Source organism: Danio rerio, chromosome 18 (assembly GCF_049306965.1).
Source record: "Danio rerio strain Tuebingen ecotype United States chromosome 18, GRCz12tu, whole genome shotgun sequence".
Taxonomy (NCBI): domain Eukaryota; kingdom Metazoa; phylum Chordata; class Actinopteri; order Cypriniformes; family Danionidae; genus Danio; species Danio rerio.
This window is the reverse complement of record NC_133193.1, coordinates 42,827,826-42,846,913: the sequence shown is the minus strand read 5'-3', so window position 1 is coordinate 42,846,913 and position 19,088 is coordinate 42,827,826.

Sequence of the window (19,088 nt, the reverse complement as noted above, 5' to 3'; positions counted from 1 at the left end):
CAGATGAATTTAATAAGGTGTACTGGCATTCTATCAGTCCAGAACTGAATGATATGACACAATGCATTAAACATATATTAAGCGGTTTACATGTGTTTGATTTATAATGCAGATGTTACAATATACACAATACAATATACAATATACAATATACAATATAAACAAAATATATGTTAAACAGACCTTATGCCTCTTAGGGATAGCGCTGAATAAATTAAATCCACATATCCTGCATTTTGCATTCTGACAAGCTGTGAAGAGATGAGCCGAATGACTGCTTGTTTCACAGAACTCTTCCTGCATCTCCCATTTTTAAAAAAAAGGGTCCAGTACACAAAGTAAGTTTAATTTTAATTTAGATAAGCCTAAAAATTAGGAAAGAACTTTATAATACTATTAGTAGGAAACAATAGCTACTCAAATGTAGCTTGGCGGGTATATGTTAATAATGACCCGTGCAACCTTTTAGTGTTTGGCTGCGATTGGCCGTTTTTTTTTTTTTTGTTTGTTTTTTTACTGGGATTTTACACTCACTGGGTTTAAGGCTCATGCTATGTCATTACCATGTATTGAACTCTTATTTTTCAGCCATAACAAGGTATAACCAGATTTCACTTTTATAAAAAATAGTATATGAATTAAAAAGGTCCATCAACAACATTAGTATAAAGCTATCAATTGCCACATAACATCATCTGGACTTATCCGTCAGTTTAAAAACAACAGAAACTAATATTTAGAGTTAAATAAAGGCTTTTAAAGATGTTGCATGCAGTACATGTGCATGTCATGCATAGACTGATTGTTTATAAACAAATGAAAGGTTAAAATTAGACCAGTGCAATAAACTAACATACTATTTTTTTTTTTTCCATAAAAGAGTAGGTCTTTAAAGACCTAAGATATGAAATAGTGTACTCTTTTTTTGCTCTATAATAGCTCAGTATCTGATAATATTCATTCATTCATATTTTCTTTTTGGCGTAGTCCCTTTATTAATCAGGGTTTGCCACAGCGGAATGAACCACCAACTTATACAGCACATGATTTAGCGGATGCCCTTCCAGCTGCAACCTACACTGGGAAACACATACACTCTCATTCACATGCATACACTACAGACAAGTTTAGCTTACCCAAGTCACCTATAGCCCATGTCTTTGGACTTGTGGGGAAAATCCAGAGCACCCAGAGGAAACTCACGTGAACATGGGGAGAACATGCAAACTTCACACAGAAACGCCAACTGATCCAGCCAAGGCTTGAATATGCGACCTTCTTCCTGTGAGGTGATTGTGCTACCCACTGCGCCACTGTGATGCCCATCAATAATACAATAAGTGCAATTCACTTCTGAAACAGTTTGTTTTCTGCTGGTTGTATATCAATTAGAATTATATATAGAAATACACATGTTAATAGTGCATTAGCAGAAATGGTTCTGGCAACATAGTGCCTTTCTTTTGTATCATAATTTGCATGACCAACTCAGACAAAATATTGTTTGAATTGATTTGAAATCCTTAAGTTGTGACAGTATTGAAAACGCAAATAAAAAAGAAAGAAGTGATTTCTAAATTGACTTTGACTGTTATTTATCGCAGATGACACAGAAAACAATATTTAATGTGTTCCTCGTGATTTTTTTAGTTTTTTTTTCTTACTAAATAAACACTGGCCTGTCTGCAGTCCTGACCTTTCTCCAATAGAGAATGTGTCTGCTGCCCAGCTAAAGTTGTGTTTGCAGAAAGTTTGAGACAAAATTACACCGGAAATACTTCATTTGAGATGTCTTCAGTCCCTAAGTAAAGTTTCACAAACTAATCTTGAGAGGAGCTCATGATTTGATTGATCACGTCTTGTCTCTCTTCTGTAATCGGTAGCATGCAAACTGAATAATCCAAATCCACAATAAATGTTTTGTCTAGCATTACTTTTTTTTAACTATATAAAAAAAATAAAAAATTTTTTATGAAGAAGAGTCTGACCTCCAGTGTGGGAAGTAGTGTTAGCATCACAAAGTTATGGGTGTGGCTCTGCATGGGCATTTGTACGAGGAAGCTGAGGAAGAGATGCGGTTGATGCTCACGTTTACACATTGAACTGTATTCCACAACTACCGTACTGCAAGTTACCTGGTAACTGCTGAAGTGTACCAGTCCTTTTTCATTGTCGTGCTGCCAGTTACTTATGATATCTCTGACAACTGCTGCAAATCATGCAAGTCATTTTTCACCGTCCGTACTGCCAAAACACCTGCCAATGAACTGCTGACATGTAACCTCTTCAAACCACCGTACTGCAAGTTGCTTGGGTCAGTTTCACACACACACACACACACAGACACACACACGAATTCATCACCCAACGTGAACTTATTTTTATTTTATTATATTTGAGAAAATTGAAAGTTTTTTTTTTTGTTTGTTGTTGTTGTTGTTGGTTTATTTGTTGTGTTTTAAGGGGATTTTAAGTTTTTTGCTACTTAAAATAAGCGCAAGGATTTATTAATGATCATGGGATATTGACTTTATTTTTTGTTGTTGCTTGAAGTTAAACTTGCTAAAATTAGTTCTTAAATTAGTTAATTAAATCTTCCTAAGCTGAATCCTATTTTCTTGTTCTCTTTTTTGTATGTTTCTATATCACTCTTATGTACTTATCGGATGGTTTGTATAAGTTTTATTTTTGCTGGGTAATTAATTATATAATTGAGATTTATTTTTGGCAAGTTATAAACTTGTCCAGCGCCCTAAATCTTATTTAACATTTCTTATTATATACATATTGTGTGTGTGTGTGTGTGTGTGTGTGTGTGTGTGTGTGTGTGTGTGTGTGTATGTGTGTTCAAGGTTGACTGCATTGGAAGACGACATACAAAACACACCATCAACATACTGCTATGGTGGTTCAGTGTTCAGCGCATTGCGTTACGACACCGCTCACCCGAGTTCGAATCTCACTTGAGTAGTTTTTTTTTTTTTTAATCTCAAGACATATAATACTCGTGGGTTACTTAAATAGGTGTACATATTTTATTTTGCATGTGTGTGTGTGACCACCATTACAAATGCTTGTTGTTTTTTGCGTTTTCGATATTGTCCCAACTTTGATTTGGGGCTGTACTTCTATTCTACGACATAGTCCCTGATTTGTCATGGTTAGCACCAAGCGGAATGAACTCTGGCATATGTTCGGGCTGATACCCTTCCAGCCGCAAGGCAACTGTCAATTAACAGAGCTTTAACAATGTGTAAATGTCAATAAACCGTAAGGATTACGTTTCAACACAGGGAGGGGAAGCAAACACCCTAAATACTCAACCAATCATGCTAACAGCATGCTCAAAACAGTGTAGCATAAAACAGTGTATCATAAAACAGCATCCCAAAAACAGCACTCTAGTTCACCGTCTACCTATTTCCAAAGCACATTTTAGGTAGCAAAACAACTAACACAAAAAAGGAATCACATCAATGTAATTTCACACTCAAACACACAATCACACAGAAACACAAACACATGTTCAGCGGGTAAGAAACAGTCTCATCACAGCCTATTCTTGCGGTCTTAGCATGAACCACAGTCCCATATTATAGAAGTACTTCAGCTCTCAGAATGGCGTGAATGAGAGAAAAAGTGCTGCTGAGGTAACCCAGCTACCAAACCAGGCATCCCTGATCCTGAAGCTTTTAAAGCTGAAGATGTGAATTATGCATGCAGTGTAGACCCAATGCATGCTGACTGGCCTCATTCCCGCTTTTCTCTTTTATAATGGACGCTGCAGGGCAAACTGACCTGCTTCACATCAAAAAAGAAAAAAGAAAGAAAGAAAAGAAACATGAAAGTCTGCTTTTAAAGAGCAAACATTCACTGCTCATGATTTAATCTAATAGCATATAGTACATTAACTACTATTTGAATACATTCTATTCAAATATCTGAAAGACATTCAAACAGTAGAATTCTGGATCAAGTCTATAGCAACTGTTGCTGTCTGCCATGTTATCAAACAAGCTTTTGCTCTTTTCTAATGTAAATCCATTGGCATGCTTTTGTGCTTTGGTAGTTTAAAGAGAATATCAATCATCTAAATTGTCCAATTATCCAAAACACACTAAAACAATTTTGTTAATTTGGGAGGCAAGTAGATACTGTTTATACCTAGTATTTAGATGTGTGTCAATCAAGTAAACATGAAGGTGTAAACATGGTCTGAAAGATTGTTTGTTCAATTTCAACCACTCATACCAAATTAATTATTAAAGCAAACCCAGGGTATTAAGACTTCCATGGCTTAATATTTCAAATGATGTCTTTCACTGAAAGATGTAGTTAAAAATCAAAGGAAGATTTCATTCATTCATTTTCCTTTGGCTTAGTCTGTTTCAGAGGTTGCCACAGTGGAATGAACCACCAACTATTTCAGCATATGTTTTATGCGGCGGATGCCCTTCCAGGCACAGCCCACTGTTGGGAAACACCCATACACACACATCATACGCTACACGTGACTTAGCTTACCCAATTCCCTTATAGCGCATGTCTTTAGACTATGGGGGAAACCAGAGCACCTGGTGGAAACCCACATGAGCACGAGGAGAACATGCAAACTCCACATAGAAATACTGGGACTCAAACCAGCGACCTTCTTGCTGTGAGGCGACAATGCTAACCACTGAGCCATTATGCTGCCTTAAGGGAAGTTTTATGTTATTAAAAAAATCACATTTATTTTGGACTACTAAAGGCACAAGTGGAGTAACATAGTGTAAAAACCTAGAACACTGTCTAACCCTTGATGGTTTCTTAGTTCAATCCTCATCTTCAGTCACAAATTTTGGGGTGATTTTTTGATAGCAACCTGTCATTTGAAGGTCAGATTTTTAAGCATCTGTAAAACTGTATTGTTTCATCTTAAAAATGTTGACAAACTTTGACATATGCTAGCAATGTCTGATGCGGGAAAGCTTATTCATGTTTCCGTGACCTCTCGGTTAGACTATTGTAATGCGTTATTAGGCGGTTTTCCCTGTTGGCCTAATTAACAAACTTTAGCTGGTTCAAAATGTAGCTGCTAGAGTGCTTTCTAGAACAAAGAAATATGATCATATTACTCCAGTTCTTTCATTGTTGCATTGGCTCCCTATTAAATAACTTATAAATGTTTTAATTTTATTAACTACCTACAAAGCCCTGACCAGCTTAGCTCCCCAGTATTTGAGGGAGCTCCTGGTGTATAATAGCCCATCACATCCACTACGCTCAATTAATTCTGGACAATTGATTATTCCCGCAATATCAAAATCAACTGTAGGCGGTAAATCTTTCTCATATCTGGCGACCAAACTCTGGAAAATCTTTCCTAGCACTGTTCGGTAAGCAGACACACTCTGTCAGTTTAAAACTAGATAAAATACACAACTCCTTGCATTAACTTACACTTACACAAATCTTAAAATTCAACCCAAAGTACATGTAATGTGTTTGTATCCTATTTATTATCTTCCTTAATTTCTCTTTTTTTAATTCTTACACCGGTGCATGCCCTTTTCAAGACATAAATTAAGAATGCATGAATTATTCAGTTATTCGTTTTTTTTTTTTTTCCTTTATTAATCCGGGATCCCCACAGCAGAATGAACCCCCTTACTTACATAGCAGATGCTCTTTAGCTGCAACCCATCACTTAGAAACATCCACACACACACACACACACACACTACAGACAATTTAGCGTACCCAAATCACCTATACCACATTTGTTTGGACTGTGGGGGAAACCGGAGCAACTGGAGGAAACCCACGTGAACATGGGGAGAACATTCAAACTCCACACAGAAATACCAACTGACCCAGCTAAGACTCGAACCAGTGACCTTCTTGCTGTGAGGCAAACGTGCTACCCACTGCCAACTTAACATGTGTTGTACACATCGGATGCCTTTCCAGCTGCATCCCGGTACTGGGAAACACCCCTACACTCTCACATTCACACATACACTAACACTATACAACCAATTTAGTTTTTTTAATTCATCTATAGTCTTTGGACTATAGGGAAAAACTGGAGCACCTGGAGGAAACCCACGCAAACACGGAAATGCCAACTGACCAAGTCGGGACACAGCAACGTTCTTGGTGTGAGGCAACAGGGCTAACCACTGTGCCACCATGTCGCCTATCTCATTTTGTATTCATAGGCAAGTTATGCAGGTTTATTTCACAATATCACATGTAGATCAGAAGATCAGAAAAACCCAAATACAGTTGCAAGAAAAAGTATATGAACCCTTTGGGATTCTTTGGATTTTGGCAGAAAATGTGTTCTGATCTTCATCTAAGTCACAATAATAGAAAAACACAGCCTGCTTAAAATAACACCACACAAATATGACATGTTTTCATGGTTTTATTGAACACAACATGAAAATATTCACAGTGCAAAGTGGAATCGGGAAATGTTTACATGTTGTTCAATAGAAACATGAAAACATATAAATTTCTGTCCATTTTATGCAGAAACCAAGTAATCCCAAAGGGTTTACATCCTTTTTCTTGCAACTGTACTCCTAGCCATAGACCTTCCATAGGAAAAAAAAAATATCTGAAAAATGGTTGAAAACGGACAAAAGAGATTAAAACCAGATGTAAATGCAAATGTGTTTCGTGTGTCTTAACTGAAGTATCCTAAGAGGAATACTTGCATATGTTGTTTTCCTTTTTCAAACCCTAAAATAAATCTTGATAAGTGCATGTTTAATTAAACTGTGTGGCACCCTTAATTCCCAAATTAACAAGTACTGTAAAAGCACTTTCGCTTGCCTCAAGGTAATTTGATTTCATGTTAATAATTTAACATTCATTCATTCTGATATTGATTAAGTTGTTAGCAAAGGTGTTAATATCAAAACAAAGCTAAGCAAGTTCACAGTGCCATGCTAAGTGTTGGCAAGCTCTGTTGGCTTGCACTATTATTTTCTGTTCAAAATCTGTAATAAAATAAGGCTTCCCCATTAAGTTGACTGTGGGTTAGTGTTATGTCCTAACCCCAGACAGATAAATGATAGATAGATAGATAGATAGATAGATAGATAGATAGATAGATAGATAGATAGATAGATAGATAGATAGATAGATAGATAGATAGATAGATAGATAGATAGATAGATAGATAGATAGATAGATAGATAGATAGATAGATAGATAGATAGATAGATAGACGGACAGTCGGACAGATAGATAGATAGCATCCAATTTTAAAAATATCATCAAATATTTAGGATGGATTTTTTTTTTCAATTGAAAATTGGTTCTAAAAACTTAATTAATTACAAAATGGAACCAGATTGAACGCATGCTTATTGAAACAGTGGCTAAACATACATTCACAGGCCACTTTATTAGGCTAACTATTATCAGGTTGGCCAAACTTTTGACTTCAGAATTGCCTTAATCCTTAGTAGCATAGATTCAACAAGGTACTGGAAAAATACTCAGAGATTTTGGTCCATATTGACATGAAAGCATCACGCGGTAGCTGCAGATTTCTCAGCTGCACATCCATAATGCGAATCACCCGCTCCCCCACATTCCAAAGGCCATGTAAGTACAGTTAACTGTTCAAGAAACCAGTCTGAGATAATTCACACTTTAGGACAGACATGTTATCCTGTTGGAAGTAGCCATCAGAAGATGGGGACACTAAATAGATGGACATGGTCATAAAGAGATGGACATGGTCAGCAACAATATTCAAATAGGCTATGTCATTGACATAAAGAGATGGACATGGATGTGCCAAGAAAATATCTTCCACACCATTACACCACGAGCAGCAGCCTGAACCATTGATATGAGGCATGATGGATCCATGCTTTCATGTTGTCGATGCCAAATTTTGACCCTAATATTCGAATGTTGCAGTAGAAATTGAGACTCATCAGACCAGGCAATATTTTTTTCAATCTTCTATTGTCCAATTTTGGTGAGCCTGTGCGATATGTAGCCTCAGTTTCCTGTTCTTAGCTGATAGGAGTGGCACCCGGTGTGGTCTTCTGCTGCTGTAGTCACCTCAAAGAAGGACATGTTGTACGTTCAGAGATGCTCTTCTGCATACCTCAGTTGTGATGAGTGATTATTTGAGTTACTGTTGCCTTTCTATCAGCTTGAACCAGTCTGGCCATTCTCCTCTGACATCAACAAGGCATTTACGCCCATAGAACTGCCGCTCACTGATATTTTCTCTTTTTTGGATCATTCTCTGTAAACTCTAGAGATGACTGAGCGTGAAAATCCCAGTAGATCAGCAGTTTCTGAAATGCTCCAACTGGCTTGTATGGCACCAATAACTATGTAACTTTCAGTCACTTAAATCACCTTTCTTCCTCATTCTGATACCCGTTTTGAACTGCAGCATATTGTCTTGACCATGTCTACTGCCTAAATGCATTGAGTTGCTGCCATGTGACTGGCTGATTAGAAATTTGTGTTAAAGAGCAGTTGGACAGGTGTACCTAATAAAGTGACCGGTGATTGTATATGTTGGATTGAAAGTTCCCATGTCAAATGGTACCAAAAACCCTTTTTCTGAATGCATACTCTTGTGACGTAAAGCTACATTGACTGTCAAGCACAAGTCTGCTTGGAGCTTGCCTCAGTGCTGGCTGGCTGGCAGAAGTGTGAACTAAAGGCACAAAAGGGGTGCTCAAGAGAACACTTCTGAAAGCTAAAATGATTAATGGGATACCCTATGGTCTCATGGACTTAATGGACATGCACACGTGGCGACCATTGTAAGTTGCAAGACAGTAAGTGCAAATAAAGTGTGCTTCAGTAAACAAACGAGATGGGTAAGTGTGATTTTCCCGAATAGGATGTGATCCTGAATTAACATCTACTGTATGTTGTCCTGGAACATCATTCCTGTTCAGAAATGTAATTCATAATCAATCTCTAAACCTAACCCTAACTGTATACTATTTCCAAAACCAGAGGGGATTAGTAGTTGAATAGCGATAATGTAAAAAGCAGATAACCCAAACTTGTAATTGAAGATAAACAGCAAATGTATTCCTTAAATGTGATTGGCCGATTGAAGTCACACAAACTATAGCTTATATAGAAATATGATGCATGTAAATATATGCAAACTACAAATATGACATAGACTACAAGTATTTACTGGGATTTTACATATGTAAAATATATGCAACGATTATTTTGAAATTATTTTATGTATGCAAAAATGATTCTGAAAAATTGTAAAAATGTCGGTTTCACATTTTCTTAATGCATTTAGGCATGTAGAGACGATCTGCTGCAGTTCAAACCGAGCATCAGAATGGGGAAGAAAGGTGATTTAAGTGACTTTGAATGTGGCATGGTTGTTGGTGCCAAATGAGCTGGTCTGAGTATTTCAGAAACTGCTGATCTTCTAGGATTTTCACACACAACCATATCTTGGGTTTACAGAGAATCGTCTGAAAAAAAAGAAAATATCCAGTGAGCGGCAGTTCTGTGGGCGCAAATGCCTTGTTGATGTCAGAGGTCAGAGTAAAATGCCCAGATAGTTTACAGCTGAGAGAAAGGGAACTCAAATAACTACTCGTTACAACCGAGGTATGCAGAAGAGTATCTCTGAATGAATCTCGAGGCAATGGGCTACAGCAGTAGAAGACCACACCAAAATTGGACTATAGAAGGCTAGAAAAACGTTGCCTGGTCTGATGAGTCTTGATTTCTGCTGCGCCATTCAGATGGTGGGGTCAGAATTTGGCATCAACAAAATGAAAACATGGATCTATCTTTGTATCAACGTTTAAAGATGGTGGTAATGGTGTAACGGTGTGGGGCACACTTTGAGCCCATTAGTACCAACTGCGCATCTTGTCAATGCCACAGCCTACCTAAGTATTGCTGACCATGTCCATCCCTTTATGACCACAGTGTACCCATCTTCTGATGGGTACTTCCAGCAGGATAGCGCGCCATGACATAAAGCGCGAATCATCTCAGACTAGTTTCTTGAAAATGACAATGAGTTCACTGTACTCAAATGGCCTCCACAGTCACCATATCTCAATTCAATCGAGCACATTTGGGATGTGATGGAACAGGAGATTTTCATCATTGATGTGCAGCTAAAAAATCTGCAGCAAATGCTTGATGCAGTTCATATCAATATGGAGCAATATCTCTGAGGAAAATTTCCAGTACCTTGTTGAATCTATGCCACGAAGGATTAAGGCAGTTCTGAAGGCAAACCGACCCGATACTACTGAGTACCTAATAAAGTGGCCAGTAAGTGTATATGTTGAAATATGTATGTAAGAGATACATTTTGGAGGTTTTATGTTTTAGAATCACTATCGTATTCTATTCCAAATTATGTCTTCTGACCATTTCTGTTCTTCAGTCATATATATTCTGATTCTCTTGTTGTTTTCACTGGTTGAGCAGTTTAACAAGTTTTTTATATCTGCATCTGAGCTCCTAGCAAATATAGAATGATAGCAACAAATTACTGTGGCAATTTTCTCTAATGTTTAGTGAAACAGTTAGATGACTTCTCAAAAATATATAAATGTTTGATTTCATAATGTCCATAATGTCTGATTTCATAATTTCCAACACAATTTAAATCGCTAAATGTACCTCTGTAGAAGACTCTCAAACAACATTTATGTTATGGTACTGGAAAAAAAATGGATGACTTGCTGATTTCCACCTTAAAAATAGCATCAAACTTTTTTAGTTATGTTCAGTTCAACAATAGCCATGGTCTTAACAGCTCTTAGATCATTCATTCATTCATTTTCTTGTCAGCTTAGTTCCTTTTTTTTTAATCCGGGGTCGCCACAGCGGAATGAACCGCCAACTTATCCAGCTAGTTTTTTTACGCAGCGGATGCCCCTCCAGCCGCAACATATCTCTGGGAAACATCCACACACACACACACACTCATACACTACGGACAATTTAGCCTACCCAATTCACCTGTACCGCATGTCTTTGGACTGTGGGGGAAACCGGAGCACCCTGAGGAAACCCACGGGAAGGCAGGGAGAACATGCAAACTCAGCACAGAAACACCAACTGAGCCGTGGTTCGAACCAGCGACCTAGCGACCTTCTTGCTGTGAGGCGACAGCACTACCTACTGCGCCACTGCCTCGCCGCTCTTTGATCATTCAGCATTAAAGACACTATATATACAGCCTAGCATTTTCTGCCACTTTTGGTATATACTATTTCCATTTTCATTTTTCTCTTTAGTCAAGTTAATGGGAATTTTTATTCTCAATGATTTTTAATAAAATGTGTTTTCCATCTTTGTGTTGTGGATTTTTGCTGAGTTGAGCACAGTTAATGATCGGAGAAGATAGCGTTGCCAGGGTCATTATTATTCTTCTTCTCAGCTTTTTTTTTACTTCCGAGCTGCACTTCAGATAATGCAGACTGTTGCTTTTTCACATATCTGTCATCTGTCTACACCATCTTATTACCTTTACTGTATGTATTAAAACTTTTAAAAAATATAGCTGTTGGTACTTTGCTGGCTGATGATGATTTCAATAAACAGTTCAGCCTGCGGTTTTATAAGTAATAAGCATATATGCTAATATTCTGAAAGCTAATATATCATTCCAAAACACCATTCGCTTTATATTTATACATTTTGATGATGAAATAAGGTCTGAAAGAGCATATGCTAATCATTAAGAAACCAACATGAACAGAGATGTTATGCTTAGCTGATGATTGATTATAAAGCGTGTTTGGCATGCTGTCCCGAGAGAGAGTCCTGAACTCATAAGATCCTCGAGCCCAGGGCTTCCTCCCATTGTAGGCAGAGAGGGGAGTTTGAGCTCAGGTAGATCTCGAAAACTCCCCTGCTGTAGTAGCTAGTGAACAGATAAGGGTTGCTCTTAAGATATACTAGGAGCACATCTATGATGCTGATTTGGATTAGTCAATTAAATTAAGTTGTGTGTTTTTAGACGGTGGAAGGAAAACAGGGGGCACGGGGTAAACCCATGTGAGCACGAGAAGAACATGTACACTTCACACAGAAACGTTGAGTGGCATGGTAAGGACTAGTGATGTTCTAGCTGTGAGGCAACAGTTGGGCCACCGTGCCACCCATCTAAGAAAAGAGGAGGAGTAGGGGTGGAAGAGGGGATTTTTCAAAACGAAGATGGCTGTAGTATGGAAGTTAGGATATTTATAGTGACTAAGGAATCGTCTGATTGTTCAATCATAAATTGGCTAATGTATGACCCCTTGTGTTCCACCATAAGACTCTCTCGAAAGTAGTTTACAAATAAACCCCACTTAAAATACTTTATAATGAAAATTTATGCTACTGTACCATCAATATGGTTGAGTTCCATACAAGTTTCCAAGCAGGAAATTCAGACTTTAAAAGAATGGAAGCAAATTTTCCCTCTCTCTCTCTCATTTTCGTCCTTTTCATTTCCTCTCCTCTCAATCAATCAATCCTCCTTTTTTCTCATTCCACTAGCACATTGCATCACATTTCTCAGTCGATTTCAGAAATGTCAAAACAATCAGATCACAGACAGGAAAGAGTCTGAGTTCTCACTCGCAGATGTTTTACACAGCACTATGTAATTTATGCTCACAGTACAGCAAAATAAAGTCTAAATAAGTGCTGTTTTCTTTCATCCTATTCCTTTTTACACCTTTTAATATGTTGTAGTTTCTGTACATAACAATAATGAACCACAAATTGCATTAAAAATTGCTTTATGAGGAGGAACAGTAGATGAAATCTCTCAGTTGTTCTTCAGCAACCTTTTGCCTTTCGTCACTGTAAATTAATATTAGCTGCTACACATATTGATAAAAGATAAATAAAAAATAACTAAACAAACATTTTGAACCATTAGAATTACAAAAAGCTACAAATATGTTAACTATATTTGTAGATACAGCTGGGAAAATAAGTATTGAACACATCAGGGTTTTTCCAGGAAATAATATTTCTAAAGGAGCTCTTGACATGAAATTGAACCAGATTTTGGTAAAAAATAAAAAATAAAAATAAAATAATAATAATAACAATAACAATTAAAAATAATAATAATAATAATAAAATACAAACAACACCAACAACAACAACAACAACAAATCAGAAAAAACTATTTATGTGTAACAGCAATGAAATGACACAATGAGAAAATACTGAACTACTGAAACACATTTAATGCCCTATATAAAAGGCTTTTTTGGTGATGGCAGCTTAAGATGTCTCTCATATGGAGAATGAAGTCACATGAATCGCTCAGGAGTTTTTCACAGACTTCAACAGAGTGATGGAAATCTTGATGGTTCTGTGAGTCCCGTCCATCAAATCCGAGCTTTTGTATTTTATATTGGATTCAGGTCAGGTGATTGGCTGGGCCATTCTACAGCTTATTTTATTTATTTTTTTTTTCTGAAAACATTTGAGAGTTTCCTTGCCTGTTTCTTAGATCATTGTCTTGATGAAATGTCCATCCTGGTTTCATCATAATCATCCTGCTAATGTAAATGTTGGACTGAAGTAGCTAATATTAATTTACAAACGAAGGGCTGAGGGTTGATGAATAACTTCTGAGAGATTTCACTGCCTTTCTACACCTCCCTTTCTTCATGTGTTCAATACTTTTACCTGAGTCATTTCATTTTATTATGCATAGCTTAATGTGTTAACTAACCAGATTTGTTTTCTTTGCATAAATGGATTTCTTTAGTTGTTGCCAACATCTGAGGAAAATTTCAAGACAACGGTACCTTTAGAAACATGTTTTTTTTTGAGAAAAATGTTTTCTTATTTTACTTATTTTATTCACTGTATATGTTTATATATGACCATATAAAAGATTTTTATATGGGAGGATTTTTATAAGCCAGCCCAGATGTTTAATATAAATGATCCACACTGCCTGATTGAGATACAATTCAAAGTTGATCACACAAGAACGACTGCATCAAATCATATTGTCAATTCTTTGTTGATCTACGGTTCATCTATGTTTTATTTATGTTTGTTTTTGTAAGTGATCATTTTGATTGAGTAATATTGTTGAATTAATTCTCTTTATTTTTGTTGCCACATTATTTTGATAGGACACTTATTTCCTGGTCTCTAAATAAAAATGTACTTTTTTAGAATTGTACTTTTCTAAATTGCATGTCCTTTTATGTTTGCTAACCCCTTACCTAGACGAGCCTTAAAAATTGGGGTTTGTAACGCTATGCAATGTTTTTAAATTAGGAACATTAATTTGAATATTTATGACGACAGTTGTAAGTGCTTGGCTGCTTCATCTCAGTGCTCAAATTTAAACATTTCTTTCATTTCCATTTTATGGTTGAACAAGTAAATTAATGCTTAGTTCTATTTAACTGCCTATATGATGATTATAAAGTATTACACTATCTGTGCTGTAAAAGGAACCTCTTGAAATTAAAGATAAATGTTCTGTCCATATGGTTAATTGCATCGCTGCACTGCCTTCTTACCCAAAGCAGCATTGGATAGAAAAGTATCCAGTTGGATATACACCTCAGAATTAGTAGGTCGTGGATTTTTCTTGAACATATTTTTTAGTAGAGAAAAACAAAATTTGCTAATTTTATATACCTTAATTATCTGAAAAACAAATGAAGTGACCTAAACTCTTTGACAGCAAGGCGTCCACATCCAAGTCCAAGCCCAAAAGAATGACCCCTTTAGCCATAGCAAGAGATTCCATTTCAGAGTATTTACAATCTCACTACAGCACCATTCAGATGTTCCCCTCTTGATTTTGGCATGATTTGCTTAACGTGGAGGAGTGTTTCTCAACCACGTTCCTGCAGGACCACCAACACTGCATTAAATTGTAATGTCTTATTTGCCTGTCGCATCCATTCAAGTCGTTTAGTCTCTTAGTTCATTAGTTCATTCTTATTCTAGAGAGCATCTGACTGAACAGAGTCTGTGTAGTTCATACATCATCAATAATTTGGTTTATTTTATAGATAAGGTTTTTTTTAAACATACTGTATCTGATTAAAGTGGATTTTGCCAGTGTTTACAAGAAAATTTCCATATAAATCATAGCTAACAGACATGGACTTAAAAACAAATTTTGATTTCACAGAGTGCTCAAGATACACTATTCTTTGTGGTGTTTATAGTGATAACCGAAGCTGTCAATCACGGCACACGGTAAGCTCATTTCCTGTTTTGCTGTATGTGTGTGTGTGTGTAAGAGAGAGAGAGAGAGAGAGAGAGAGAGAGAGAGAGAGAGAGAGAGAGAGAGAGAAAGAGTGAGTTAAGCTAACAGATAGTCATGCCTGCCAGGATAGTACAATCTTCAGCTCTCTATTTGTTTTCTTCAGCTTTTATCAGTCTGAGAATTTCATTATACTTCACTTTCACACATTTTTTCTTACAACGTGTCTGTGTGCTCATACACATTAATGTGTGGATATGTATGGATAAATATATGCATTCAAAAGTGCAGCATCAGTGTCTGAGCAGCTGGATGAATCTGGCAGCCGAATATGCATTCAGAACAATAAGACATTCAGATCAGAGCTGTGAGCCTTGCTGAAGATTATGGCTGCATTAGACTGAGACAGATAGAACAGAATCATTGGCTGTGTTTACACCTGGAATTAAGATGTGTTCTGGATGATCGGATCACAAGCAGACAAAAGAAAAAAACAGCCCTATTTACACCTGGCATTTAAATCCCTCCTTTCTATCCACTTTCAACCATATTTTCTGATGACATTAGGTATATAAATGTATAAACTAAGATTCTTCAATCTAATTTAGGAATAACAGCACATATTTTGCATATTTTGTGTACACACAAACAAACACAACATAATACTGTGTTGTACTATTTTTTTTTATTGACATTTTATTAGTTTAGTCCCCAATTGATTTTGTTTTTCTTTTTAATATATTTCCTAAATTATGTTTAACAGAGCAAGGACATTTCCACAGTATTTATTACGATTTTCTACCGAACAAATCATTGTTATATAATAACTTGCCGAATTACCTTAACCTGCCTAGTTGACCTTATTTACCCTAGTTAAGCCTTTAAATATCACTTTATGCGGTGGCACTTTATAATAACTACACACTATAAATCATTTATTAAGCATTAGCAAATAGTGAACTAATTATTTGTTAAGCATTAACTCTACATTGATAAACGTTAGTAAGCAGTTTATAACTGCAGCTACAAATGCTGTATTCTTGACTTATAAGCACATGTAAAATGTGTTTAATGATTGTTTTTTCATACTTATTTAATGATTTATTTTTCATTACTAAATTAAGTATCGAATTATTTACAAACCGTTTGTATTTAAGAGTAGTTGAGGGTTTTTAGGATCATTCAGAATGAGTTAGTAAATGATTAATAAACTATTAAAATCAAAGTTTATGTCTTATTATTCAAGCATATATTAATAGTTAACTAATATGTTAATGAATGCTTTATTAACTCAACTTCATGCAGTTTTGTGACCTAATCTAAAGTGAGGACTATTCCTGCTTTATAAATCACTTATAAATGACAAATAAAGGCTCAGAATCAAATGAACGATAATCTGTGCAATCTTTCTAAAATTACTGTAAAGTTTAAACAAAAGTAAAAGTAAAATTACTGTAAAGTTTAAACATTGCCAAATAACAGGAGTATCAAAATACAACATCCAACTAGATAAAACAACAACAATATAATAATTTAACAATCTAATAAGATGCAATGTTTAAACTCTATAGTGATTTTATTTTAGATCAGCTTGCAAAGATTTATTTTTTATTTGAAGTACAGCTTCTTTTGTGTATCTTTAAATGAATAGGAATGAATAATGTCATTCTTCCTGTTTAGAATTTAACTGAGTCTTTATTTGTCATTTATAAGAGATTTATAAAGCATGAATAGTCCTCACTTTAGATTAGGTAAAAAAACTGCATAATGTTGAGTTAATAAAACATTAATTAACATATATAGTAACCATTACTATATGCCTGAATAATAAGACATATAAACTTCGATTTCAATAGTTTATTAATCATTCACTAACTCATTCTGAATGATCCTAAAAACCCTCAACTACTCTTAAATACAAATAGTTTGTAAATAATGTGATACTTAATTAAGTAATGAAAAATAAATCATTAACTAAGTATGAAAATACAATCATTAAACACATTATACAGGTGCTTATAAGTCAAGAATAGAGCATTTGTAGCTGCAGTTATAAACTGCTTACTAACGCTTATTAATGTAGAGTTAATGCTTGACAGATAATGAATTCACTATTTGCTAATGCTTAATAAATGATTTATAGTGTGTAGTTATTATAAAGTGTTACCATTTAAGCTATGTAGAAGTGTCTTAAAAGGAGGATAATAATCAAGGGGCTAATAATTCTTACTTAAATTGTGTGTGTGTGTGTGTGTGTGTGTGTGTGTGTGTGTGTGTGTGTGTGTGTGTGTGTGTGTGTGTGTGTATGTATGTATGTATGTATGTATGTATGTATGTATATATATATATATATATATATATATATATATATATATATATATATATATATATATATATATATATATATATATATATATTGTACAACTGAGTTCAGATCCACATGCAGATTCATTTGACAGTCAAGCAAGCAATGGTCAACACGGGTGCAAACACGGGTGCATAAAGGCAGTCCAGAATCATAGTATAGACAGGACAGACAAGGACAAAAAGACAAACTAGGCGAGGGTCAAAAAAAACACTGGAAAACAAGACAAGGAAAACACGCTGTGATGTCACTACAGTAAACAAGACTCGGCAACTGGAATGAGGGTATGTGCTGCTTAAATGATGTGTGTAATCAGTCCTTGACAATCCTCCGGTGGTGTGTGTGTAATCAGTCAGAATGAGGAAACGTGTATGCGAGCGGAGTGCTTGCATGAAAATGTATGAAAACATAAATACATAAAATCTAAATCAAAATATTAATTAAAAAGTGTAGTTAAAAGGTCTTTCTTCATAAAAATAAATGTAATAGATTAACTTACATTTTTAAGTTCAGCTTGATTTTAAGCTTGAGCTTAATCTAGCAGATTTTCTCAATTAAAAACTGAACAGACATCGAAATGCATCACACATTTTATTAAAGGTCTTTACTCCCAAATTAGCAATTACCAAATGTACTTACAGTATAATTGTCTTTACAAAGTAATTTTTTTCTGATAAAGTATTTTTTACAAAATAATTGTAAAGTAAAAGTAACCTCAAGAGAAGACAAAAATAACTGTAAAATTCTAAAATACACAACTTTAACTCAAAAAAAATTGTTATATAATTCTAAAATTGAAACAAGTTTTAATATAAATTAAAGAGTTCACACTTAGCTGGCGATTGATTATAAAGCATGTTTGGCATGCTGTCCCAGAAGAAAGCCCTAATCTCAGAAGATCCTTGAGCCCGGGGCTCCCTCCCATTTCGTAAGGCGAGAGAGAAGTCAGAGCTCAGGTAGCTCTCCAGAGCTTGTTGTGAGGTGACAGTGCTAACCACTTAGCTGCTGTGCCGCCCTATCGGGTATTCATTTAGGAAAGAAGGGGAGGAGTAGGGGTGGATAGGGGGATTTTTCAAGACCAAGATAACTAAGATAAGAAAGTCTGTTTATTTATAGTGGGTTTGGATTTATCTGATTAGTAAATAATGTTATAGCTAGTACAGGACCAGCCATGGGCAAACATAAGCTTGATCCTCTCGAAATTAGTTTATAATAAACTTCACTTGCAGAACACTTGGATAAAAAATGTGTACACTCTAAAAAATGCTGGGTTGACATTGTACCCCAGTGTTGGGTCAAGTAAGGACAAACTCAACATTGTGTTAATTGATTCAATTACATATTAATTAAACTTACATTAACCCAATTGTTTGGTTTGTACACATTTTACAAAATGTCAGAAAACAACAACCCAGCAATTTTGTTTTAGAGTGTATGAGTAAGAGAACATTTAGTTTTTACTTTTTTTTCACCTTAAAACCAGACTTATGTCAG